The following is a 27653-nucleotide window of genomic DNA, read 5'->3' on the forward strand; positions in this document are numbered from 1 at the left end:
TGTTAGTTAGATTGACTGGAGTAATGGAGGGGTGGAGGAGGAAAGAAATCCAGAAGTGTTAATTGGGAGTTTATCCTTCATTTACTCAATCCAAAGGCTTGAGATGAATAAAAGGGGAGCGGAGGGGAAAGAGTATGTGGAAGGGTTAGGGAGAGCATAGTAGCAGGGTGAGATGAATGCAGGAAAATTTAGTAGGGTTTTGTGGGAGGTCACAGAGGTAGAGTGAGGTTTGGTGAGTTAGATGTGGAGGTGGAGGGAAGAGCTTAGGCAGAGATATTTAGGAGATGAAAGTGGTCGAAGGGATTTGGGATGAGTCCGAGGGAGAATGGAGGATAGTTTGATAGAGACATGACATAAGAGTGATGAGTATATAAGTGTGATAAAAAGAGAGCAGAAATTCATAGATATCTAGTATAACAACCCAACAAAAAAAAAAAAAATGTCACTTTTGGTCTAATGATGTTTTGTGAAATACAGTTTATTTTTATATAACTTGTGAAGTTTTCTTTGTGGTGTATTTATTGTGTCACTAGTGTTGTGTTTGTTGTGTAAACACTTTACACATTGCCTCTGGGTTAACCCTGACCGCTCGTGCCAAGCTACCAAGGAGGTGAGCAGGGATTATCATGGGTGTGTAGCTTTCTTGCCCCGACCAGAGTGCTGGTCCCTGCCTGGCTGAGGTGCCTACCCTAGCCAACCAGGAACCCCATTTCTAACAGCAATCCTGCTTTCTATGATGCAAATTTTAAAGTAAGAGTCATACCTGTCATTCAAAATAGGTGAGTCATGGAGTAGAGGGAATTCTGGATAATGTGAGTGTGATATTTACACTGGCAAAATAGTAATTTGTTGACTGTGACTCAGCTCCCCCTCCCTAAAACAGATTTTTGAGTTGCGGGTAAAAGGGTATTAAGGATTGAAAGACATATTGGACTTTACAAGTATTTGTTTCTTGGGCAATATGGTTAAAATACAAAACCCAGAAGAGCACAAAGACTAGTCATCCACAAGTGTGTGCCCCATGTGTTTTTCAGCCCTTCAGCCTGTGAGGGGAGCACTCCATGTTCACCCAGCCAGGGTCTCAGATTCAGTCAGTAGATGATATTTCACACAACTAGTATTAAGTAAGGATTTATGAAATAGTAAGTGCAAGGGAATGTAGTACCATTTAATACTTAAAAACAAGTGAACACCCAGCATTTAATTTGATAAACCAACTACATTTCAGTTGTTTGCTTCATTTTGTCCAGAATTAAAACGTAGATAATAGCCACAAAACACATAGTTGACTTATGTAAAGTATGTAAAGCAATCCAGAACTCAGGTTTGTAATCAAAGGGAATTTGAAAAGACGCCTGTGGTCTCACTTCTATGTTTGCTGTAATATATTAAGCACACTTAACACAGAAACACTTACAAAATAGAAAGAAAGCTCAGAGAAAATAACCTGAAATCACTACTTGAAGGTAGGCCTGGGCGGAGCTCACGGAGTTCGACTCCACGGAATTCCGCTGAGTTGAATAAAAACTGTGGAATTCCGCAGAGGCAGAGTTCTGTGTCCCACGGAGTCCTTAATAAGCCCGATCATGGAAGTGCTGAGCAGGGTCAGGCCTAGTTAGCCAGGCCTGACTCTTCTTAGCGCTTCAGAGATTGGCCGCATTCAGGAGAGGGCTGTAGGCAGTGAAAGCTGCCATTTCAGGCCTTTTGTGCACCGGCCTGTCCAGCGTGTACCGCACATGGGGTAGGACGGTGCACAAGAGGCCTGAAACTGCAGCTTTCTTTTGCTGCCTAAGGACCTAGACTGAAGTCAGGCCAGGGGCGTAGGCAGCGAAAGCTGCCAGGCCTCTTGTGCACGGGCCTACCATTTCAGTCCTTTTTTGTGGACCAGTGTGCACAAACAACAACAACAAAAAAAATAGGAGACAGGGACTTACCTGGGTCCTCATCTTTCCCCCAGTGGCCTGGCTCTCTCTCTGCCTTCTTCTTCCCCCTGCTCTGCTGCTGGCAAAGGGAGGCCTGGTCCTCCCTGGATCAGTTGCCGGTGCACACTGCAGGTATTGGCTACAAAGCACAAGCACAGACTGTCTGCGCTTGCACTGTGTAGCCCATAACTGGGCAGCAGTGCGCACCGGGTGAGCCACCTGGCAGTGTTATGTCACCTTTACAACAAGTTTTTTTTTTTTTTTTACATATCAAAACCCTTTACCATGCAGTCTTTACCACACAAGTAAGTACCACACAGCCTATTTTAAATGTGCCCTTAAACAAAGTACTTTACAATACATAAGTCATGTTTTTTTTAAATAACAGAATACACACACACACATACAAATTTATTTAGAATGGTATCCAATATAATAGTATGCATAGAAGCAAAGGTTGGTAAGTGATTTTTAGTGTTCAGCAATGGACAGGTGTAAAGGAAGGAGAAAGACTGCTAGGTTTTAGGGGGTGGGTACGGGTAAGGGGGTGGAGGGGTAGTAAGGGATTTTTAGGTTTAATGGATGGCTTAGGTATGGGGTAATAATGTTTTTAGGATTAAGGATGGGTAGAGGTAGACGGTACTAGGGCAGTTTCTAGGCTTAAGTGTGGTGAGAGTTTTTTTAAATACACATATAGATATATTCATTGATTGCAAGGCATTTAAATCAAGCAGAAGTGTGTACGTTTAATCTCGCCACAGGCAAAATTAAAAGCATTTTGAAATATTTATCTTGTGGGTCAGATTTCTGCATGTATATACTGGAATGTCCATGTGGATATCATTATGTGAACAGCACGAAATCCCAGTCTGAAATCATTTTATGAACACATATAACAATCAAACTGAATTTCTTGATTGTTTTGCTATTGATAGGATTGCTGGTATAGTTCGTGGAGGTGACCAGGGTAAGAAACTACATATCCTGAAATCACGCTTATTTTTTCGAATTGGACTTAAAGCATCCTTAACTGGGATCCTGAACTGTCTGTACATATTGGCCTGTGAACTACATTCTTTTTTCTAAGAATCTGTAGGGAATACCCAGGCCCCGAGGCCTGGTGGTGGGGTCACACATGGACCCTGATGAGGCCAAAAACATTTTTTTTAACTTTTCCCTAAGAATACATGGAGGAACTGTAGATCAGCAGGACAATAAAAAAAAAAAAAGCTAGCTCTTGTTTCTTTTGTCCCCCCGTGTGGGCCAGGTCGCAGGGGGTATTTTATAAGTAGTTTTTGGGTGTGATTTAGGCCCCAGGGACCCCATCCTTTGGGGCCCAGTGAGAGGGTGGCACACAGTCCTCTTCCCGTACCGATTTTGGCCCCGGAACCACCCCCCTCCCAGGGCCAGCTGTGAAAAAAAGGGGGCGGGCTGGTTCCAGCTATGTCCCAGGGTGCCCATCCCCGGGACGTAGCGGTTTTCCTGCCCACACTGGTGCGGGCAGGGAAACCTGTGTTTGCTCTCGCTTAGCTGGAGCAATTTCAAAGCTCCTGCCAAGCGAAAGCAAACACTAAGGCCCTCATTACAACATTGGCGGTAAATGCTGCTTACTGCCATGCTGACTGCCGCCAACATAGCATGACCACAGGGGTATACCGCTACGGGTATTATCACCCACATATCGAAATCCGCCACTATACAGACACCCACACAAGTCTGCCAGACCGAAGGTCAGTGATAAACTGGCAGTACCGAAACCCACACCGTTACGCCAACAGAAATACACCCACAGCATCATGACCCACGAATCACCACGGCAGACATTCAACCACGGTAAAACATTGGTAAACCATTGGTGGTACAGACCGCAGCGCTCAAAATACACACACACATACAAAACAACACCACTTTGGACAATTCAAACTACACACACCTGCCACACATACACACACCACACCCACACACCCACAACACTATTAAACACACACAACCACAACCCTTTACTACCCAAAGATTTTGGCAAGTGAGAGAGAGACAAGCCAGGAGCACTCACTGAATCTGAGCCACAAAACACCATCACGCATACACCATACACGCACCTCACGGCACACACCCCAACACATCACCCACACACCCTCACACATACCACTCACACTACACCCATGGCACCACAAAGACACCCCTGGTTCTCTGGGGAGGAGCTAAGGGTCATGGTGGAGGAAATCATCCTGGTAGAGCCACAGCTATTTGAATCACAGGTGCAGCAGACATCTATTGCAAGGAAGATGGAGCTATGGCGGAGAGTCATGGACAGGCTCAACGCTGTGGAACAGCACCCAAGAAAAAGGTATGACATCAGGAAGAGGTAGAACGACCTACAGGGGTTCCGTGGTTGCAAGACACCAGGTAGCTGTACAGAGGACTGGCTGTGGACCCCCTGTTCCTCCCCCACAACTAACAACATGGGAGGAGCAAGTCTTGGCGATCATGTACCCTGAGGGCCTCGTAGGAGTAGCAAGAGGACTGGACTCTGGTAAGTCAAATCATTAATATTTTATCCCCCAACCTACCTGCATGCCATCACAAACAACCCCTACCCTCACCCCCATCACCCCACCACCTCGCATAAACCCCACCATCACAACCCACCCATCCCAATACCAAACCCTGCATGCAACACCAATGCATGGACCCACATCACAGACCTGCATGGACACCCATCACCACATCATGCACACTAGTGACAATCACTTAGCCACACCAAGCACAACTCAAACAAGCCAAAGCTGCCTTGCTAATAACAACCATTGAGGGAAACATATCCATGCACAAGATGGCACATGCAGATACAATAACACTGCATTTACATCCCCACAGGACCCCCACTCAATGTCACCAGACAGGAGGTGCCCGTCACATGCAGTCCTCCCCCTGAAGAGGCCCACAGTGATGTCAGCAGATCTGGGTGCCTGGATCACAATGACCAACCTGGCCCATCAGAGACTTCTGGACAGTCGGTAACCCAGGCACAGTCCCAAGCCCTTAAAGGAACGAATCCAAGAACATATCAGAGCCTTAAGAAATTATGATACAGCATCACCATTACCAGCATCACCATTAGTACGGCATGTCAATGATAAACATCCAGGAACTGAGGTCCCATTAGTAAAATATATGGGTATAAATCATATCCCGACAAATGTTAGGGGTGGCAATAGAACATTGGATTTGCGAAAAAATGAGGCAAAATGGATCATTAAATTGAGAACGATCGAAATGGGCATGAATTTGGATGATGAATTGTATCATTTCCTTTGAATGTATCCACTGGGTATACTATTGATGTAGAATAACATACATATGTATGAGAAATTGACTCTGGTGATATACAGTGTATTACCATGTTTTATTTTGGTGGGAGAATTTTTCCTTCTTTCACCCTAGTTTTTCTATACACTGGGGGGACTCCTCATTTCCTCTCACTGCATGAGCATTGATGTTGATACGTCTGCATACACGTGAGGGCATTAATTATGTTGCAATTCATGGAATGTGATGGCTGAAAACTAAGGGATAAGTGATCTCTTTTGTTGGCAAATAGATTTAATTGACACTTTTCCAAACACTTTCAATAATGTACCGGCTTACTATTGATGGTGATTTTTTGGAAATATATATAATTTGTTCATCGAAACCTCTCCTGTCTATTTGGAGTGGTCTACTAGCAAAATGACACGATGCATTTGAATTGCCATTCAGTAATGGCTGCCGTTTTGGCATGAGTTTGGATCTAATATATTTAGAGACTGGAACTGTGACATCAAAATGGCCGCCATATATACACACAAATAGTCCACCCTTGCTGTCCATTAATTCTATCCTGATCAATGCACCACTTTAAGATGGCCGCCATAGTCTGGTCGGACAGGCGTAAGTCCATCTTTAATGTTTAGTACTCTGCTTTGAAAATCAACGCGGCATTTTAAATGCCGGCGCGAGGATTTCCGGCAGGACATAATGATCGGAGGACTCACGGGGGGCACGCGATTCCCTCCGTCACAGTTATGAACAATCTCGTTTCTAAGAACTAACGCGGCATTTATCAGTGCCGGCGAAGGGCTCACATTGATGTCTGGGCTCACGGAAGGCACACAGGAGGCATAGTTTTCCCTCGACGGGCTTTGCCTAGATATATCAACAAACGGGTTTGGAAAGCAAAACGAAAGCCTAGGAAGAGGGGTGGCTAGGTAAGTGAACAGTATGAATTTGGTAATGGTATTTAGTGCAAGTATTTAAAAAATGGAGCTATAGTAATATGTATGTTTCATTGTTGGAAATTATGGAAACATGGATATAAACTTTGTTAGGTGATTGGATGGTGATAGGAATTAAAGGCTATTTGATTTAGTAGAAAGGTTATTAGAGATATTGCATTTGTTTTGTATTCCAGTCGATTTACTAATAGATGAAACTAGCAATGTCCATTGCTTTAAATTGATGATGAAGAAGGAAAAGATGTGATTGACTTTGATTTTGAAACAGGTCAGTAATGGCATTATTATGAAAAACTCTCACATTTTTGAGGAATACCTAGGATAAAGTAAAAGGTGACTAATGGAATGACCTTTCTTTCTCCCCTCTTACCATAGAGTGTGGTAGATGTGACACGAACATAATGGGCATAGAAGTGAGCAAAGGTACACAACTTATTTTACACCAAGGTATAAGGAGGGGTCACTTTAGGCATAAAGCGGTCTATTTTTGACGAGATATAAATTTTGGATATGTAATGGTAAAATGCCAACAAAAGAGAAGTCTTTTTACACTTGGGTGTGCATGTGGTATGTTGAACTTTGGCTATGGAGGTGATGTACCAATTCTTGAAGATATGGGGAGTATTCTATGCTATATCTTTGGACACTAACTAACGCTTTGCCACTAAGACTATGTGGTGGTGGTTCTCTTTTCTTCCTTTGCAGTCTTTCGTATAGATTTAAATTAATATTATAAATATGATATGTATATAACATTTTGGACACCGAACTGACCAAAAGAACATTTTTGTTAGGTTATCTTGGACAATAATAGGATAAAATGTACATATGCTTTCATTTTTTGTGTAATAATTGTATATATATGTTTGTAATGTATTTATTGTTGCTTGTTGTGATTTTCTCAGCCTTGAAGAAGTCCAGTCAGGACGAAACACGTGTCGGCTGATGGCTGTTCATTTGTTGTTTTTATGTTTTGTATATATATGTATATGTTTATGTATATAAGAAGAATTATTCTCTGTGTATTAAAATTTATATCTGTATGGACATATAATTTTTTGTTTGGTTAGTTGTTTATCTATATACAGTATTTTCTGGTCTGAGTTATGATCGTTTATTTCATTTAAGGAAGAAAGAGAATCAAACAAGCATTTTTAGGGAAATTGATCATGATATGTCATTTGGTCTCTTCAAAATATTTGATTATCTCTTAAGTAGAGATACTGTTCTGTTTGGTGTGCCCCATTGTTTTGTTTGTGTATCATTAGAACGGGTTTATTCAAAAACCCGGTTCCACACATCAGGGCAACGATGTGTTTCAATGTTTGAGCACCCATAAGCTTCTTCCTACACAATCAGAATGTGCATTGATTTCAACTAATGAGTTGCCAGTTATTCTTTATTATATATGTTCATATTGAATCCTTGCACTTCAAAAAGTACTAGATCAATGTTGTATTGGGTTGCTGAATAGGCACTCTATAAAATGGCGATGTTTGAAGATGATAGAGATAAAAATTTTCATGAAATGTTCTTGCACACTCCAAATACTAGTAACACTTCACAAGGTATGGATAATCATCCAGAAGGTATGAAAACTAAATACCTACGTTTAGAAAAACTGAGGAAACAGGAATTATCCCGATGGTGGGATGCCACGGTTCTAAAGAAATATATTACTGAAAAAAAGGTCCCTCGAGGCCTCAGAGTAATTATTTTCCCTACTTTCGACGATTTGTCAGTCAAACACATGCTAGAGTGGGAACAACTACTCTTCGAAACTTCGAAGGGTATGATGACAATTTTGATACAACATGCAGAGGAAAAGAGGAAAAAATTACTAAGAGATATACAGGAATTAGAAAATGAAATTAAGGCCCTAAATTTGCCAGATGTTAAAATAAAAAATGACAAGATTTTGAAAGAAATGCTTGACAAACATCAGATGTATATCAAGAATAAAAAAATGTCAAAATTACGAAGAGATGATAGAGATTATGAGAGTGGTAGGGTATACACGTTCGCCAGGAGATTTGATAACTTCATCCATAAAGGACAAGCTGCAGGAGTGAGGGGCACTTTGGGAACTATAACCAACGAATCTGACTTTTCAATCACGTCAGATGAATCAGACAGTACTAGCGTCTCTAGTGACAATACAAATTCAAATGATGACCAAATGCCCACTACTAGTTTTTTACAGGAAGCAAGAAGGTACAGATTAGGAAACAAGAGGTATGCTTACAACCAACCTTTTGAAAATGTAAGGCCAAAACACGTAGAGGCAAAAGGAGAAGAGGAGGTCAAAAATCAGCCAGCAACAGGGATGCAGACCAGAGCAGCAAGGAACAAAATCAAGAACAATTGATACCCACATCCAATAAAAACATGGTAGATGATGTACAGGACTGTAGCAGCATCTCGATTGTTAATTTATCTAAACATATTCTCACTGAAGATCAACAAAAAGTGTTAGGTAAAGGATTGGGTTACTGTGTGTCGAATCTTTGTGACATGACGCAAGTACATGTTGATTTTTTTTAATTTCTTCGACAATTGAAACTTAAAAAATACTTTGCAGATAAGACAGAAATACATATGGAAGCAACTCCTGACACCACGTTGAGTACTACAATGAGTAATTACACTATCAAAGATATTACAGATATTGAACTCTTACTGACTTTGGAAAATATGGATTTTAACGACATGGATAGGCTAGACTTACTAAATGACCTTAAAATTGTTCAGGACACATCTTTAAACAGTGGCCTCAAACCAAAATCTATGTTTACCCCTAAGTTACCTAATAATAACGCCATAGAAGTGTTTGGAAGATTAGTAAAAGAAGATCTGTTTAAACTTCAAAAACAGATAAAATGTGGCAACTTTCACAAATCATTTAATATAACTAACAAACAGAGATTGGCCTTGAAAGAACTGGGGAGTAATCAAGACATAGTGATCAAAGAGGCAGATAAGGGGGGAAACATTGTGATTTTAGATAGAGCGAACTACGTTCGAGAAATTGACAGACAATTGGCTGATAGTAGTGCATATCTGAAACTGCAAGGTAATCCCATTAAAAAGATTGTTGATGAATTGGAGCAATTGTTATCTTTATGGTGTAATCAGGGCTTGATTTCCGATCTAGAATTCAAATATATTTTCAATCCTTACCCCACATCACCATGTATATATACTTTACCTAAATTGCATAAAAGTGCCATTTCTCCGCCAGGTAGACCTATAATATCAGGAATAGGATCACCTACGGAAAGACTTTCTGAGTTCATTGATAGCTATCTGCAGCCGATTGTCAAAAACATTCCTTCATATCTACAGGATACGAAGGATGTTCTATGTAAACTGGAGGACGTGAATTGGACTCAAGATATGATGTTGGTCACTCTAGATGTATCATCCTTATACACATGTATCCCCAAAGATAAAGGTTTACAGGCAGTGCGACATTTTCTGTCTGGGAGATCGGCATCTTACATGAAACATACTGAAATGATACTGTATATGATTGAGTTTACATTGGAAAATAATGTATTTTTACATGAGGGGCAATGGTTTAAGCAATCACAAGGAGTAGCGATGGGCTCACGATTCTCTCCATCATATGCAAATATATACATGGGTTTCTTTGAGGCAGTACACATTTGGAAAAAGGGCCCTTCTGTATTCACTGATAACATTTTCTTCTGGGGAAGATTTATTGATGATGTCTTAATGATTTGGACTGGATCTGAACAACTATTAATGGAATTCTATGAATATATCAACTGCAATATCTTCAACATTCAAATGACGTATGAATTTAGTAAAAATAAAGTTTGCTTTTTGGATCTAGAAATATCCATCATGGATAATAAGATCCACACAAAAATCTATCGCAAACCAACAGCCTGTAATTCTGTACTACATGCAGAAAGTGCGCACCCCAAAAGTAAAATCTTAGCTATTCCCTTTGGGGAAATGACAAGATTAAAAAGCAATTGTAGTGATCCAAATGTATGTAATATGGAACTCAATAAATTGGAAGATAGGTTTACACAGAGAGGCTATTCAAAGCATATCATTAAAACATCAAGAAAAAAGATTGATCAAACATGTAGATCTACTCTCTTGGGTCAAAATATGAAAATGCGAGACAATTCGGCATACAAAGCAACAAGTTTCTGTACGGCGTATAGTCAGAATAGTCACAATATATATCGTATTCTATGCAAACATTGGAACGTACTACACACGGAGGAGACACTTGCTGCTCTATTTCCTAAGAAACCAAAAATGGTTCACAGAAGAGGAAAAACTATTAGAAATGAAGTCTGTAAAAGTTTCCTACCACCTATAATGGAAAGCAAAGCTACATGGCTTCCCAAAAAAATTGTGGGTTTCTACAAGTGTGGGAATTGCAATATGTGTAACATGGCACTGCATAAAACTTCTGAATTCAGCTATAATGGTAGTGACAAATACAAAATATCCACCTTTATCAACTGTAATACAAAATTTGTGGTATATATATTGGAATGTATATGTGGCCAGATATATGTGGGCAGTACAATCAGGCCCTTAAAGGAACGAATCCAAGAACATATCAGAGCCTTAAGAAATTATGATACAGCATCACCATTAGTACGGCATGTCAATGATAAACATCCAGGAACTGAGGTCCCATTAGTAAAATATATGGGTATAAATCATATCCCGACAAATGTTAGGGGTGGCAATAGAACATTGGATTTGCGAAAAAATGAGGCAAAATGGATCATTAAATTGAGAACGATCGAAATGGGCATGAATTTGGATGATGAATTGTATCATTTCCTTTGAATGTATCCACTGGGTATACTATTGATGTAGAATAACATACATATGTATGAGCAATTGACTCTGGTGATATACAGTGTATTACCATGTTTTATTTTGGTGGGAGAATTTTTCCTTCTTTCACCCTAGTTTTTCTATACACTGGGGGGACTCCTCATTTCCTCTCACTGCATGAGCATTGATGTTGATACGTCTGCATACACGTGAGGGCATTAATTATTTTGCAATTCATGGAATGTGATGGCTGAAAACTAAGGGATAAGTGATCTCTTTTGTTGGCAAATAGATTTAATTGACACTTTTCCAAACACTTTCAATAATGTACCGGCTTACTATTGATGGTGATTTTTTGGAAATATATATAATTTGTTCATCGAAACCTCTCCTGTCTATTTGGAGTGGTCTACTAGCAAAATGACACGATGCATTTGAATTGCCATTCAGTAATGGCTGCCGTTTTGGCATGAGTTTGGATCTAATATATTTAGAGACTGGAACTGTGACATCAAAATGGCCGCCATATATACACACAAATAGTCCACCCTTGCTGTCCATTAATTCTATCCTGATCAATGCACCACTTTAAGATGGCCGCCATAGTCTGGTCGGACAGGCGTAAGTCCATCTTTAATGTTTAGTACTCTGCTTTGAAAATCAACGCGGCATTTTAAATGCCGGCGCGAGGATTTCCGGCAGGACATAATGATCGGAGGACTCACGGGGGGCACGCGATTCCCTCCGTCACGGTTATGAACAATCTTGTTTCTAAGAACTAACGCGGCATTTATCAGTGCCGGCGAAGGGCTCACATTGATGTCTGGGCTCACGGAAGGCACACAGGAGGCATAGTTTTCCCTCGACGGGCTTTGCCTAGATATATCAACAAACGGGTTTGGAAAGCAAAACGAAAGCCTAGGAAGAGGGGTGGCTAGGTAAGTGAACAGTATGAATTTGGTAATGGTATTTAGTGCAAGTATTTAAAAAATGGAGCTATAGTAATATGTATGTTTCATTGTTGGAAATTATGGAAACATGGATATAAACTTTGTTAGGTGATTGGATGGTGATAGGAATTAAAGGCTATTTGATTTAGTAGAAAGGTTATTAGAGATATTGCATTTGTTTTGTATTCCAGTCGATTTACTAATAGATGAAACTAGCAATGTCCATTGCTTTAAATTGATGATGAAGAAGGAAAAGATGTGATTGACTTTGATTTTGAAACAGGTCAGTAATGGCATTATTATGAAAAACTCTCACATTTTTGAGGAATACCTAGGATAAAGTAAAAGGTGACTAATGGAATGGCCTTTCTTTCTCCCCTCTTACCATAGAGTGTGGTAGATGTGACACGAACATAATGGGCATAGAAGTGAGCAAAGGTACACAACTTATTTTACACCAAGGTATAAGGAGGGGTCACTTTAGGCATAAAGCGGTCTATTTTTGACGAGATATAAATTTTGGATATGTAATGGTAAAATGCCAACAAAAGAGAGTCTTTTTACACTTGGATGTGCATGTGGTATGTTGAACTTTGGCTATGGAGGTGATGTACCAATTCTTGAAGATATGGGGAGTATTCTATGCTATATGTTTGGACACTAACTAACGCTTTGCCACTAAGACTATGTGGTGGTGGTTCTCTTTTCTTCCTTTGCAGTCTTTCGTATAGATTTAAATTAATATTATAAATATGATATGTATATAACATTTTGGACACCGAACTGACCAAAAGAAAATTTTTGTTAGGTTATCTTGGACAATAATAGGATAAAATGTACATATGCTTTCATTTTTTGTGTAATAATTGTATATATATGTTTGTAATGTATTTATTGTTGCTTGTTGTGATTTTCTCAGCCTTGAAGAAGTCCAGTCAGGACGAAACACGTGTCGGCTGATGGCTGTTCATTTGTTGTTTTTATGTTTTGTATATATATATGTATATGTTTATGTATATAAGAAGAATTATTCTCTGTGTATTAAAATTTATATCTGTATGGACATATAAATATTTATTTTTGGTTAGTTGTTTATCTATATACAGTATTTTCTGGTCTGAGTTATGATCGTTTATTTCATTTAAGGAAGAAAGAGAATCAAACAACCATTTTTAGGGAAATTGATCATGATATGTCATTTGGTCTCTTCAAAATATTTTATTATCTCTTAAGTAGAGATACTGTTCTGTTTGGTGTGCCCCATTGTTTTGTTTGTGTAACAGTCCCAACCCACCACAGTGCCTCCCCCATCAGGAAACACCACCACAGCACCCACCCAGTGGGCCCATCCTTCTGTCCCCAGGACACGCCAATCAGCAGTGTGTCCGCCACTACAGGGACCCCAGGCAACCCCACAAACACAGGACGATCGAGGACCTGGGGCCAGTGGCAGTGGGCACACGGTTCAGGGGACAGAGGCACAGTACAACAGGGAAGCTGGGAGGACTGCTGTGCGATGGGGGGGCAGGCCCAGGGAACCAACTCTCCACGAGGCACTCACCAACATCCTGGGAGCATACCACCATTCACAGGAGACCATGGGCCAGATACTGGCCAAGCTGCAGAAGACCCAGCGGCTGCAGGAGGGATAGTACTTGGGGATTAGGGAGGACCTGAGGGTCATCCACACCAACCTGGTCACCATTGCAGGGGTGCTGACAGACATGGCCAACACCATGAGGGAGGCAGTGGCACACCAACGGGCCCCTGACACTAGCCAAACCGAAGAACAGCCCTCCACCTCTGCCTGCGCTAGCGGACAGGAGGCCCCACCACAGGAGCAACAGGCCACAAGCACCCCACCCCCTGCAGAAGGAGAACCACCACACAAACGGTCCTTGCGATCCAGGCAGAAGCTAGAGAACATTGCCAAGACCCCCCGCCAGGAAATAAGACTCTCCTGATTGTCACCCTTGTGTCCTACTCTGTCACCCTGTCCACCTTGAACTGACATTGCTCCCCTTCCTATGTCCCCTTGGACAATGCACCTGTGATACAAATAGACTGGACTCTAACCTGGACTTTCCTTCATCCATCAGCAACCTAGCCAATTGCAATACCCCCTTCACTTAATAGCACCTAAATAAACACCCTTGAAACAAATTCAAGTATGGAGTCTGTCAATTCTTTGACAAATGTATTAGTTTCACAAACTGTAAACATTGCAGTTCAAATGTACTGTAATATTTACATAGGTATGACCTGTAGTGGGCAGCAGTAAACAAACCAGGAGCCAGAGTGGGGCGCAGAGATCTGAAAATAGAGATGCCAAAGGGTACAGTAAGTGGCCATAGGAATGGGGAAATCAGGTTGCCAAGTACCATGTCAGACACTAAACTGCAATGGAAGTTGAAGGTACAGTGTCTTACCTGTGTGTCACTGGAAGTACTGTTGAATTAGTGTACTTCTGTTGTCCACATCTTCTTCCTCTGCCTCCTCTTCGACACAGTCCACAGGATCCAACGGTTCCACACGACCATCCCCAGGTTCATCCTCCTGCAGAAAAGGCACCTGGCGTCTCAAGGCCAGGTTGTGCAACATGCAACATGCAACGATGATCTGGCACACCTTCTTGGGTGAGTAGAACAGGGATGTCAGATGGAGGCACCGGAATCTGGCCTTCAGGAGGCCAAAGGTTCTCTCAATGATCCTCCTTGTTCGCCCATGTGCATATTGTACCGTTACACTGCCCTTGTGTAGGAAAGTACCATCTTGCCTGGCATGTTACCCCCATTTTTCACTGTATATATGTTGTTTTAGTTGTATGTGTCACTGGGACCCTGTCACCCAGGGCCCCAGTGCTCATAAGTGTGCCTGAATGTGTTACCTGTGTAGTGACTAACTGTCTCACTGAGGCTCTGCTAATCAGAACCTCAGTGGTTATGCTCTCTCATTTCTTTCAAATTGTCACTAACAGGCTAGTGACCAATTTTACCAATTCACATTGGCTTACTGGAACACCCTTATAATTCCCTAGTATATGGTACTGAGGTACCCAGGGTATTGGGGTTCCAGGAGATCCCTATGGGCTGCAGCATTTCTTTTGCCACCCATAGGGAGCTCTGACAATTCTTACACAGGCCTGCCACTGCAGCCTGAGTGAAATAACGTCCACGTTATTTCACAGCCATTTTACACTGCACTTAAGTAACTTATAAGTCACCTATATGTCTAACCTTTACCTGGTAAAGGTTAGGTGCAAAGTTACTTAGTGTGAGGGCACCCTGGCACTAGCCAAGGTGCCCCCACATTGTTCAGGGCCAATTCCCCGGACTTTGTGAGTGCGGGGACACCATTACACGCCTGCACTACATATAGGTCACTACCTATATGTAGCTTCACAATGGTAACTACGAATATGGCCATGTAACATGTCTATGATCATGGAATTGCCCCCTCTATGCCATCCTGGCATAGTTGGCACAATCCCATGATCCCAGTGGTCTGTAGCACAGACCCGGGTACTGACAAACTGCCTTTTCAGGGGTTTCACTGCAGCTGCTGCCAACCCCTTAGACAGGCTTCTGCCCTCCTGGGGTCCAGCCAGGCCTGGCCCAGGATGGCAGAACAAAGGACTTCCTCTGAGAGAGGGTGTTACACCCTCTCCCTTTGGAAAATGGTGTGAAGGCAGGGGAGGAGTAGCCTCCCCCAGCCTCTGGAAATGCTTTCATGGGCACATTTGGTGCCCATTTCTGCATAAGCCAGTCTACACCGGTTCAGGGACCCGTTAGCCCTGCTCTGGCGCGAAACTGGACAAAGGAAAGGGGAGTGACCACTCCCCTGACCTGCACCTCCCCTGGGAGGTGTCCAGAGCTCCTCCAGTGTGCTCCAGACCTCTGCCATCTTGGAAACAGAGGTGCTGCTGGCACACTGGACTGCTCTGAGTGGCCAGTGCCACCAGGTGACGTCAGAGACTCCTTCTGATAGGCTCCTTCAGGTGTTGCTAGCCTATCCTCTCTCCTAGGTAGCCAAACCCTCTTTTCTGGCTATTTAGGGTCTCTGTCTCTGGGGAAACTTTAGATAACGAATGCAAGAGCTCATCCGAGTTCCTCTGCATCTCTCTCTTCACCTTCTGCCAAGGAATCGACTGCTGACCGCGCTGGAAGCCTGCAAAACTGCAACATAGTAGCAAAGACGACTACTGCAACTCTGTAACGCTGATCCTGCCGCCTTCTCGACTGTTTTACTGGTGGTGCAGGCTGTGGGGGTAGTCTGCCTCCTCTCTGCACTAGAAGCTCCGAAGAAATCTCCCGTGGGTCGACGGAATCGTCCCCCTGCAACCGCAGGCACCAAAGAACTGCATCACCGGTCCCCTGGGTCTCCTCTCAGCACGACGAGCGAGGTCCCTTGAATCCAGCAACTCTGTCCAAGTGACTCCCACAGTCCAGTGACTCTTCAGTCCAAGTTTGGTGGAGGTAAGTCCTTGCCTCCCCACGCCAGACTGCATTGCTGGGAACCGCGACTTTTGCAGCTACTCCGGCCTCCGTGAACTTCCGGTGGAAATCCTTTGTGCACAGTCCAGCCTGGGTCCACGGCACTCTAACCTGCATTGCACGACCTCCTAAGTTGTTCTCCGGCGAAGTGGGACTCCTTTGTGCGACTGCGGGTGAGCACTGTTTCATGCATCCTCGTAGTGCCTGTTTCTGGCACTTCTCCGGGTGCTACCTGCTACTGAGAGGGCTCCTTGTTTTGCTCGACGTCCCCTCTGTTGCCTGACGCAATTTGCGACATCCTGGTCCCTCCTGGGCCACAGCAGCATCCAAAAACCCTTACTGCACGATTTGCAGCTAGCAAGGCTTGTTGGCGGTCTTTCGGCGGGAAAACACTTCTGCACGACTCTCCATGGCGTGAGGGATCCGTCCTCCAAAGGGGAAGTCTCTAGCCCTTGTCGTTCCTGCAGAAACCTAAGCTTCTACTGTCCAGTAGCAGCTTCTTTGCACCCACAGCTGGCATTTCCTGGGCATCTGCCCATCTCCGACTTGCTTGTGACTTTTGGACTTGGTCCCCTTGTTCCACAGGTACCCTCGACTGGAAATCCATCGTTGTTGCATTGCTGGTTTGTGTCTTTCCTGCAGAATTCCCCTATCACGACTTCTACGTCCTTTGGGGAACTTTAGTGCACTTTGCACTCACTTTTCAGGGTCTTGGGGTGGGCTATTTTTCTAACCCTTACTATTTTCTAATATTCCCAGCGACCCCCTACAAGGTCACATAGGTTTGGGGTCCATTCGTGGTTTGCATTCCACTTTTGGAGTATATGGTTTGTGTTGCCCCTATCCCTATGTGTCCCCATTGCATCCTATTGTAACTATACATTGTTTGCACTGTTTTCTAAGACTATACTGCATATTTTTAGTATTGTGTACATATATCTTGTGTATATTTGCTATCCTCATACTGAGGGTACACTCTGAGATACTTTGGCATATTGTCATAAAAAATAAAGTACCTTTATTTTTAGTAGAACTGTGTATTGTGTTTTCTTATGATATTGTGCATATGACACTAAGTGGTACTGTAGGAGCTTCACTCGTCTCCTAGTTCAGCCTAAGCTGCTCTGCTAAGCTACCATTATCTATCAGCCTATGCTGCTAGACACCCTATACACTAGTAAGGGATAACTGGGCCTGGTGCAAGGTGCAAGTACCCCCTGGTACTCACTACAAGCCAGTCCAGCCTCCTACACCTTGTCCTGGCATTCCTCACTGGGGTCAGTAGCCATGAGAGGTTGGGATAACCAGAGTCACCTGCAAATATTCAAGCAATACCTGTCAGCCACACACTAACCCTTAGGGCCAAACCCACACCCATATACCTACATCAACTAGGTGGGGACCATGGGCTCACCTATTAGCCACACCCGATGCCTCAGGAGTTGAGACATCACATATGGGATGCTGCTATTCCTCAAGATGAAGGCATCATGCACAGAGCCAGGATTCTTGGCATTGACATGGGAGATGAACTGGGCTGCCAAACACACCATCTGCATATTCAGAGAGTGAAAGCTTTTCCTATATCTGAACACTTGTTCATTTCTCTGGGGTGAGGGACAAATGCAATATGTGTACCATCAATGGCACCAATGATGTTGGGGATATGTCTCAGTGCATAGAATTCAGCCTTCACTGTGGCCAAATCCTCCACCTGGGGGAATACAATGTAGCTGCGCATGTCTTTCAGCAGGGCAGACAACACTCTGGTCAGCACGTTTGAGAACATAGGCTGTGATATCCCTGATGCCATGGCCACTGTCACTTGGAAGGAACCACTTGCCAGGAAATGGAGTACTTACAGGACCTGCATTAGAGGGGGGATACCTGTGGGCTGGCGGATAGCTGAAATCAGGTCTGGCTCCAATTAGGCACACAGTTCTTGGATTGTGGCCCTATCAAGTCTGTAGGTCAGGATAATGTGCCTCTATTCCATTGTCGCCAGGTCTACCAGGGGTCTTGTACATGGGGGGATGCCTCCATCTCCTATTCATCCTCAGCGGTTGAACTCTAGGGTGAAAAATGGTGAGCAGAAGGTCATATTCACACGTATGTCATAATTAAATGCAATTCTTCCTTTACAGAAACAGTATGTGAACTCGTAAGTCAGTTGATGTGCCAATGTCTGCTGTGACGCAGTTAGGTGCGATGGCTTGTGCCCCCCTGAAATGGCGGCTGCCTGACCTGTGAGGAGAGACAAGTGGAAATGAGAAAATTCTGCTGGCGTTGTGCGTTGTTGCGGTCGGCGGTTGATGACCGGCGCGCAACATCACTGTGACGGGGTAAACCCGATCACCGCGAGACGGGAGGCCGGAGATGACGTATCGGACTCCTCTAACACGTCATCTCCGCGTCTCCCTGTTACCGGGGAGACGCGTCCCGATGGAGGCCGGCGTCAGGACGTTGCCAGGGAAACCTGGATAGGTTTCCCGGCCACGGATTGGCCACGGAAAGACGTCGCCCATGAAAAGCCGGTGGAGCCGGCAAGGAGGGAGAGAGAGAAGGAGGAGGAGGAAGGAGACGGAGACGAGGAGGAAGAAGACGGAGACGACGAAGAACGGAGGGAGACCGAGGCAAGGGATCCGACGGCAAGCGCGACGAGAGACCAAGAGAGGGAACACCACCTGGAGGACGGAGAACTGGAGCCAGGAAGCCGTGTTGAAACCTACCTCAGGGAGGACCACCTCAACGCCAGCCACGGCCCCGGAGGGTCGTGGCTCACGAAGGTACGGTCCTTCTGGGCCAATAAAGGGTGCACGGCAGGGAAGGGGACTGGGGAAGGGAACTAGGGAAGGGGTAGAGTGTGAATGGGGAGAAGAGGTGGGAGGGCACAAAGAAGCACTAGGGACACAATAACACACTAGTAAATTAGTAATAAGCACTTCCCTCTGTTCCACACAGACACCACCCCTCCCCTTTGTTGTCTACCCCAGTCTGATAAATTTAATAAGAAAGACGTATCTCTTAACGTCCCACTTACCCTCGTTTTCCTTATTTCTTTTCCTGATATCCACATGGGACGTCCGAGAGACTGACAGTGCCTCCACCTAAAGAGAAGAAAGGACAAAGACATTTGCAGCTGGTATGGGAGGCTCACCAACGGGAAGCAAAAGAGGACAGAGAAGCTTTACAATCGGCCTTGAAAAGCCAGGCCACCATTCTTGCAAATAACCAGCTGGTACACGAAACGGCCATGACAAAATTAACCGAGACCATTGCCGCTAGTAAAGTCCACCCGAACGTTCCCAGCTCAGTATTGCAGAAATATCAAGAGGGAGAAGACCCGGAGTCTTTCTTTACTAACTTTGAAAGGGTGGCGTCGTCAGCTCAATGGCCTGAAGAACGCTGGGGACAATATGTTGCTCCGTTACTGACTGGCCTCTTACAAGCAGCCTATCAGGCTGCTAATCCCGGAGGTCTCACACCCTACAAGGATATAAAATCCAGTATTTTGGAACGTGTCGGGCATGATACTGAATACTACCGGGTGAAATTCCGCAAGGTCAAGTGGGGACCAAATGAGGACCCCCGTACATTTTATTTCCGGGTAAAAGATTTGGCCTTAAAATGGTTGGGGCCTATTGGCGATAGCCGTGAAGAAGTGATACAAATAATTATATTGGAACAATACTTGGATGCTCTACCCTTAGCCACAAAACACTGGATACGGCAGCATCCAAAAGTAGACACTAACACGGCAATTGATTTGGCCTGCGCGTATCATCGCTCCACCGACATAAGAAATATACCACCACGGCCCAACATAAAACCTGTCTTGCCACCTATAAAAACCCTCCCAAAGAATCCACTGGACAATACAGTTTCCCGTAGAATACCGGAAGGCCCCCCTGTACAGGGACCCCAATGTTACCACTGCGGGGAATGGGGACATATCGCCCGTATGTGTCCTCAGAAACACGAAGGAGGTGAGCCGATGGAAATAGGGGTTACAAGGCATAGGGTCCTATGTACAGGGAAGGGTAACCACAAGTTCAAGCAGACTGTAAAAATCAATGGACGTTATGTGTGTGCCCTCGTCGACTCCGGGTGCAGCCAGTCCGTGATAAGAGAAGACCTGATAACCACTTTGGGTTCAGAGACAAGACAGTGGGTACATATTTGTTGTATTCACGGGGACAAGGAGCAATACCCGTTAAAAATACTACAGATAGAATGGGGGCCCTACCGGGATAGCCTCCCGATGGGGATAATGCCAAAATTGATCGAGGATTGTATCGTGGGAACAGATTACCTTCATTTTCAAGAACTATTGGATCAGGTTAGAGACTCTAAAATCTCACAGGACTGGTGGGGTGAAGCCCCGTTTTCAGAAAGTACAATTGAATGTCCAATAACCCGTAGAAAACTGACCCGAAGGGACAAAAGAATAGAAAAAGAACAGTTCCGAAATAGTACTAGTCAGAACACCATAAGAGGATTGGTAGCAGAAATCCACGAAGCACCTGTCAGTTTTGCTCAACAACAGAGAGAAGATCCCTCCCTGTCTCACGCCTGGAGAGCTGCAGTGTCAGAGGAAATGGATGAGGTGGGTCCCTACTTCCTAATAAAAAATAATCTCCTATATCGGGTAAACACCACACGTACAGGGGAAAAAAGAAAACAACTCATAGTACCTGAATACTATAGGGATCACATCCTTACGCTCGCTCATAATCATCCGGGAGGGGGACACTTTGGGAGGGACAAAACAGAAGAATATCTCCTCAGGCGATTTTATTGGCCCGGTGTCTTTGCCAACATAAGAAAATATTGTGCCCAATGTCCCAGGTGTCAACTGACTGAACCAGGTAAACCAAAAAAAGCACCACTCATACCCCTCCCCATTATAGATATTCCGTTTAGACGGATAGGGATGGATTTGGTTGGACCCTTGGTTCCTTCTTCAAAAGGACACACTTACATACTGGTCATAGTTGATTATGCTACCCGATACCCCGAGGCTATTCCCCTGACCAGTATGACAACAAAGACCGTAGCCCAGGCGATGATAACGGTGTTTTCGCGTCTGGGATTCCCTCAGGAAATACTCACCGATCAGGGCACTCCCTTTACGTCCACCTTGATGAAACAAGTGTGTAAAGCTTTAGGCATATCTCAGATCAAAACATCCGTTTACCATCCTCAAACGGATGGTTTGGTCGAACGATATAATCGTACTATCAAAACGTTACTTCGAAAAATTGTGCACGACACAGGGAGAGACTGGGATCAGAAATTACCATTGGTGTTATACGCGATCCGAACTCACGAACAGGCTTCCACGGGGCATAGTCCATTCGAGCTAGTGTTCGGGCGACAACCGCGTTCCCTTCTGGACATGGCGGTGGAGGCCTGGGAGGAAGAAGCCATGGAGGGAGGGACTCCATTGTTGGAATATGCTCATAACTTGAGAACGCATTTACAGGGATTATGGGACGAAGTACGAGACAATATGGAACAGGCTCAAAGAACCCAAAAGCATTATTATGATAAGGGGAGTAAGTTAAGAGTGTTCCAACCCGATGAACAGGTCTTAATCATGCGACCCACATCCGAACATAAATTGCTTGCGAAATGGCAAGGCCCCCATAGAATCATCCGAGCCGTCTCCCCTGTAACTTACCTAGTGGAAATAACGACCAACCCCAGGAAAACCCAAATATATCATGTAAATCTTTTAAAGAAGTGGGAGACACCCGAGACACCCGACACTGCCCCAAGATTGGTTAGCCTTCTGTGCCCGAGTAAGGAATTGAAAATTGAATTTTGCCCTACCACACTAGCCAAGGGGACAACCCTACCCACTATAGACGAAGCATTAACGGAAGCAGAAAAGAGGCAGGTATACCGCTTGTTGCAGCAATACCACCAATTGTTTTCAGAAGACCCCGGTAGAACCACACTAATCCGTCATAAAATACTAACAAAACCCGACACAGTAGTCAGGGTCAGACCCTATCGCATCCCAGCAGCAAGGAAGCAGGTTATAGAAGATGAAATACAGAAAATGTTGACCCTGGGAGTAATAGAGCCCTCTACCAGTCCCTGGTGTTCGCCCGTAGTTCTTGTACCAAAACCTGACGGTACGGTCAGGTTTTGCATAGACTTCCGAAAACTTAATGAGAATTCGTTATTTGACACGTATCCAATCCCTAGGGTGGACGATGTCCTAGAGAAACTAGGAAAGGCGAAATATATGTCCACAATAGATTTAACCAAAGGATATTGGCAAATACCCTTAGCCCCCGAAGATAAAGAAAAAACGGCATTTTCCACCCAGTCCGGGCTGTATCATTTTACTGTATTACCTTTTGGACTACATGGTGCACCAGCCACTTTCCAAAGGTTAATGGATAATATATTAAAACCATACCCTGCTTTTTCAGCAGCCTACTTAGATGATGTAGTTGTTTTTAGCGATACCTGGGTAAACCATTTAGACCATCTAAGCCAAGTTTTTAATGCACTCACCGAGGCTGGTTTGACAGCCAATCCCAAGAAATGCGTTATCGGGAAAACCGACATTTCATATCTGGGATACAGAATCAGTCAGGGAACACTTCAACCCCAAGCTCAGAAGGTGGACGCGATCTTACATGCCCCTCTCCCGAAAACTAAAAAAGACTTGCGCTCTTTCTTGGGCCTAGTAGGATATTATCGGCGTTTCATACCTCACTATTCCTCTCTAGCCGCTCCCCTTACGGACCTCCTGTCCAAATCACATCCAAATCAACTATTACCTTTCTCTGCTATTCAAACTTCGAGTTTTGAACGCTTGAGGAACTCTTTAACCAAAGAACCCATATTGTTATGCCCGGATTTTTCGAAACCCTTTCACCTTTACACTGATGCCTCCGATGTGGGGCTCGGGGGGGTTCTGACGCAACCTGGAGCAGAGGGACTCGATCATCCCGTTGTGTATATCAGCCGCAAACTGGGCCTTCGGGAACGTCGTTTCCCCATAATAGAAAGGGAGTGTTTGGCCATTAAATGGGCCGTGGATTGTCTACAGTATTACCTGTTGGGCCGGCCTTTTGTACTTTTTACGGATCACGCCCCCCTCACTTGGCTTGCCGCTCATAAAGATACGAATGCCCGGATTCTCAGATGGTTCCTTGAACTTCAACCATTCTCCTTTCAGGTCCGACATGTTCCTGGGAATTTGCAAATCCCTGCTGATTATCTCTCTCGCTTCCCTGTTTCCGATTCGGTCCTGGAGCAGGACCTATCTTGGGAAGGGGTATGTGACGGGGTAAACCCGATCACCGCGAGACGGGAGGCCGGAGATGACGTATCGGACTCCTCTAACACGTCATCTCCGCGTCTCCCTGTTACCGGGGAGACGCGTCCCGATGGAGGCCGGCGTCAGGACGTTGCCAGGGAAACCTGGATAGGTTTCCCGGCCACGGATTGGCCACGGAAAGACGTCGCCCATGAAAAGCCGGTGGAGCCGGCAAGGAGGGAGAGAGAGAAGGAGGAGGAGGAAGGAGACGGAGACGAGGAGGAAGAAGACGGAGACGACGAAGAACGGAGGGAGACCGAGGCAAGGGATCCGACGGCAAGCGCGACGAGAGACCAAGAGAGGGAACACCACCTGGAGGACGGAGAACTGGAGCCAGGAAGCCGTGTTGAAACCTACCTCAGGGAGGACCACCTCAACGCCAGCCACGGCCCCGGAGGGTCGTGGCTCACGAAGGTACGGTCCTTCTGGGCCAATAAAGGGTGCATGGCAGGGAAGGGGACTGGGGAAGGGAACTAGGGAAGGGGTAGAGTGTGAATGGGGAGAAGAGGTGGGAGGGCACAAAGAAGCACTAGGGACACAATAACACACTAGTAAATTAGTAATAAGCACTTCCCTCTGTTCCACACAGACACCACCCCTCCCCTTTGTTGTCTACCCCAGTCTGATAAATTTAATAAGAAAGACGTATCTCTTAACGTCCCACTTACCCTCGTTTTCCTTATTTCTTTTCCTGATATCCGCATGGGACGTCCGAGAGACTGACAGTGCCTCCACCTAAAGAGAAGAAAGGGGAAAGATACATCATTTCCAAGAAGAACTTGTCAGGGGGTAACAGGCGCCTACCTGGCCGATCGGGATTTTGTAGTCCTTAGGGACTACATATCCCATGACGCTTCGCGCGGGAAGACCGCATAACTACGGCACTTCCCGGAAGCGGTTGCGCGTTATTCTTTCCTCATTCCCCGTCGGAGGCACACGAGGGCAGGGTGGACGGCGTTCCCATGGGGGAAGTCACCACGTCCACAACGACGAACTGAAGGCATCCGGAACCCTAACGGAGATCAGCATTTTAAGGCAGCAGGAGATACGAGCTGCCTCCCTTCGAGATTTGGAACCGGTGGTAAGAGGCGAGCCGGTTTCTTGGCGGAGGCTTTCGCCTTCCGGTATGGTTTTGGATCTAGTGATCAGACATTTAGTGTACTTCAGAGATGGTGCACACAAATTAGAGATCCTCGTGAAACATGAATGGTGGTAGTTCAGGACAGAACCTTTTGTTTTCTTCGTGACAACTCAGGATCAAGACGTACTGTTTGCAGAAGACAAACAGCCGGGAACATTTGTCCGTTTATCTTATTCTATGAATTAGGAAGGGGTGTCTTCTTCAAGTTCGTGACATTACTTAGAGGTTCAATGTTTTAATTGAATCAAAAGAAGAAGTGCGGGACAAGTTCTTTTCCCTATTATATTTTTTTTCTCTTTTTTTGTTGCAACCTAGATACAGGGTTAATTTGCATAAACATCGGGTTTTGAAAAACCCTTAAGTGACTAGGGGTGTTCGTAGTCGGCCTGGGCATCCATCGATGATTTAGGTGGAGAATAGACAGGCGTTGGACTAGTTCTGCCCGCATGAGTTATGGGCAGGGACGGTCGTGGGTATTTTAGTGAGACTTTATGAGAGTAGATAGGCAATGTGATATTTAACACTGTGTATTTTTTCTTTACAGTTATCCCGTCCCTGCTGTTCCTTTCCCCTTCCTTCCCTCACCTGATGACTCCAATACACCGTGGTTTTTATCGGTGACTTGGTGGTGTCGGGAGGTGGACCTTATTTGCATCACACCGAGTCTGAGGAGTACCTACAACGTGACAGAACTTCACGAGAGACTAAGAGTAACAGCAGAACGGACTCACACTTGATTTATCCTTTTGTTTAGAGAACAATAAAACACTTACCTGAGCACCACAACTTCTTGTTTCAGTTGTCCTCATCCTGTTCGGTCTGTCACAATCACATTGGTTATCATTGGGCCCTATGGGTTCCAGGAGCCAATGGCGATGTACACTGGTGGTGATCGTATGCACCGCCACGGACGTGACTGCCATTTTCTATCTGTGCACTCACTTGCTACCTGACCTTCAAAAGGAGAGGACCTACACTGCAAGTGCTGCTGTGACCTGTGTCTGGAAGCGACAATGGCTCGAGTGTCTGGGGAAAGGGTCCCTGCCTTCACTTCCGAGGAGTTGGAGAGGCTAGTGGATGGGGTCCTACCCCCATACACTTTACTCTATGGTCCACCAGACAAACAGGTGAGTACACTGTGAGCATGATTCGTGGGCCATGAATGTAGGGAATGCTGTGTGTGTAAGCCCCGTGTTGGGGGGGGGGGGTCTGAGGGGTCCTGGGCAGAGTGCTGCATATATGTTGGGCAATGTATGTGCGTAAGTGGCGGGGGGATATGGTGGGCCATGAGTATAACAGTCCAGGCGGTATGACTAATACCTTTTCTGTTGTATTTTTTCTGCAGGTCAGCGCCCATCAGAAAAAGGGTATTTGGCGTGCCATCGCCAAGGAGGTGCGGGCCCTGGGGGGCTTTGACAGGCGGAGCACCCACTGCCACAAACGGTGGTAGGACCTGCACTGCTGGGCAAGGAAGACGGCGGAGGCCCAGCTGGGGCTGGTCTCCCAACGAGGAAGGGGTGCCTGACGTACCCTGACCCCCCTGATGCTTTCCACATCCTGGCGGTGGCCTATCCGGAGTTGGATGGGTGCTTGAAGGCATCACAGCAGCCACAAGGGGGTGAGTACAGATTCAGAATCATGACTTTGTGCGTGTTAAGGTATTACCTGGGTGGGGGATGTGGGCTGTGGGTGCCCCTAGACAAGGGCGAACATGGCAGGGCATGTTCAATGACGGGCAAGATCAGATGCACTCCAACCCCCAACCCCAATAGTGTTCGTGGGCATCTACTACTGGGTAGGGTCCTGTGGGTTTCAGGTGTGCAGCTTATGGCGTTAGGCATTTTACCCCATGGGCTGGTGACTAGCAGTGTAACTGGTAGTGCATGAGCTAGTGCATAGGGCTGTTCCCTGTGTGTTGTGTACACCTACAGTAGTGTTGTTGCTATCATTGACCAAGTGTATCCTCTGTCTCTCCCCCCTTTTTGTTTTGTCATCCTGTCCTTGTGTGCATTAGCATTAGCATCATCTGGCGGAGGAACCAGCGATGGAGGGAGCTGCATCCCACATGGGCCTGGAGGCCGAATCCACTGACGGTGAGGGCACCAGTGGACGGAGGGCGAGGGGAGCACCACGACGGAAACAGGAGGGGACACTACCAACAGCGACTCCTCCTCTGATGGAAGCTCCCTGGCGGTGGCAGACACCTCTGTGGCCACCTCAACTACAGGTACAGCCGCCAACCCCGTACCAGCACCGTAATCCCAGCAGCCCCTCAGCATGATTCCCGTGCCTGCTCACCCAGGAGGGTGGGCTTCTCCGTCGCCCCAGGCACCTCAGGCCCTACCCCAGTCAGCCCTGCTGCCCTCAGTGAGGAGGTTATTGACCTCCTAAGGTCCCTCTCTGTTGGGCAGTCAACCATACTGTATGCCATCCAGGGTGTAGCAGGGCATTTGCAACAAACAAATGCATACCTGGAGGGCATTCACCCTGGCGTGGCGGCCCAACAGAGAACATTACAGGCTCTGGCCAACATACTGATGGCAGCCATTGTCTCTGTCTCTAGCCTCCCCCCTCCAACATCCTCTACCCAGTCCCAATCCCCTCAACCCCAGCCTATCCCAAGCATACCTTCAGACCAGCAATCACCCAAATCAATACACAGAAGTGGCTCAGGCAAACACAAGCACCACACTTC

Source organism: Pleurodeles waltl, chromosome 4_2, assembly GCF_031143425.1.
Source record: "Pleurodeles waltl isolate 20211129_DDA chromosome 4_2, aPleWal1.hap1.20221129, whole genome shotgun sequence".
Classification (NCBI taxonomy): Eukaryota; Metazoa; Chordata; class Amphibia; order Caudata; family Salamandridae; genus Pleurodeles; species Pleurodeles waltl.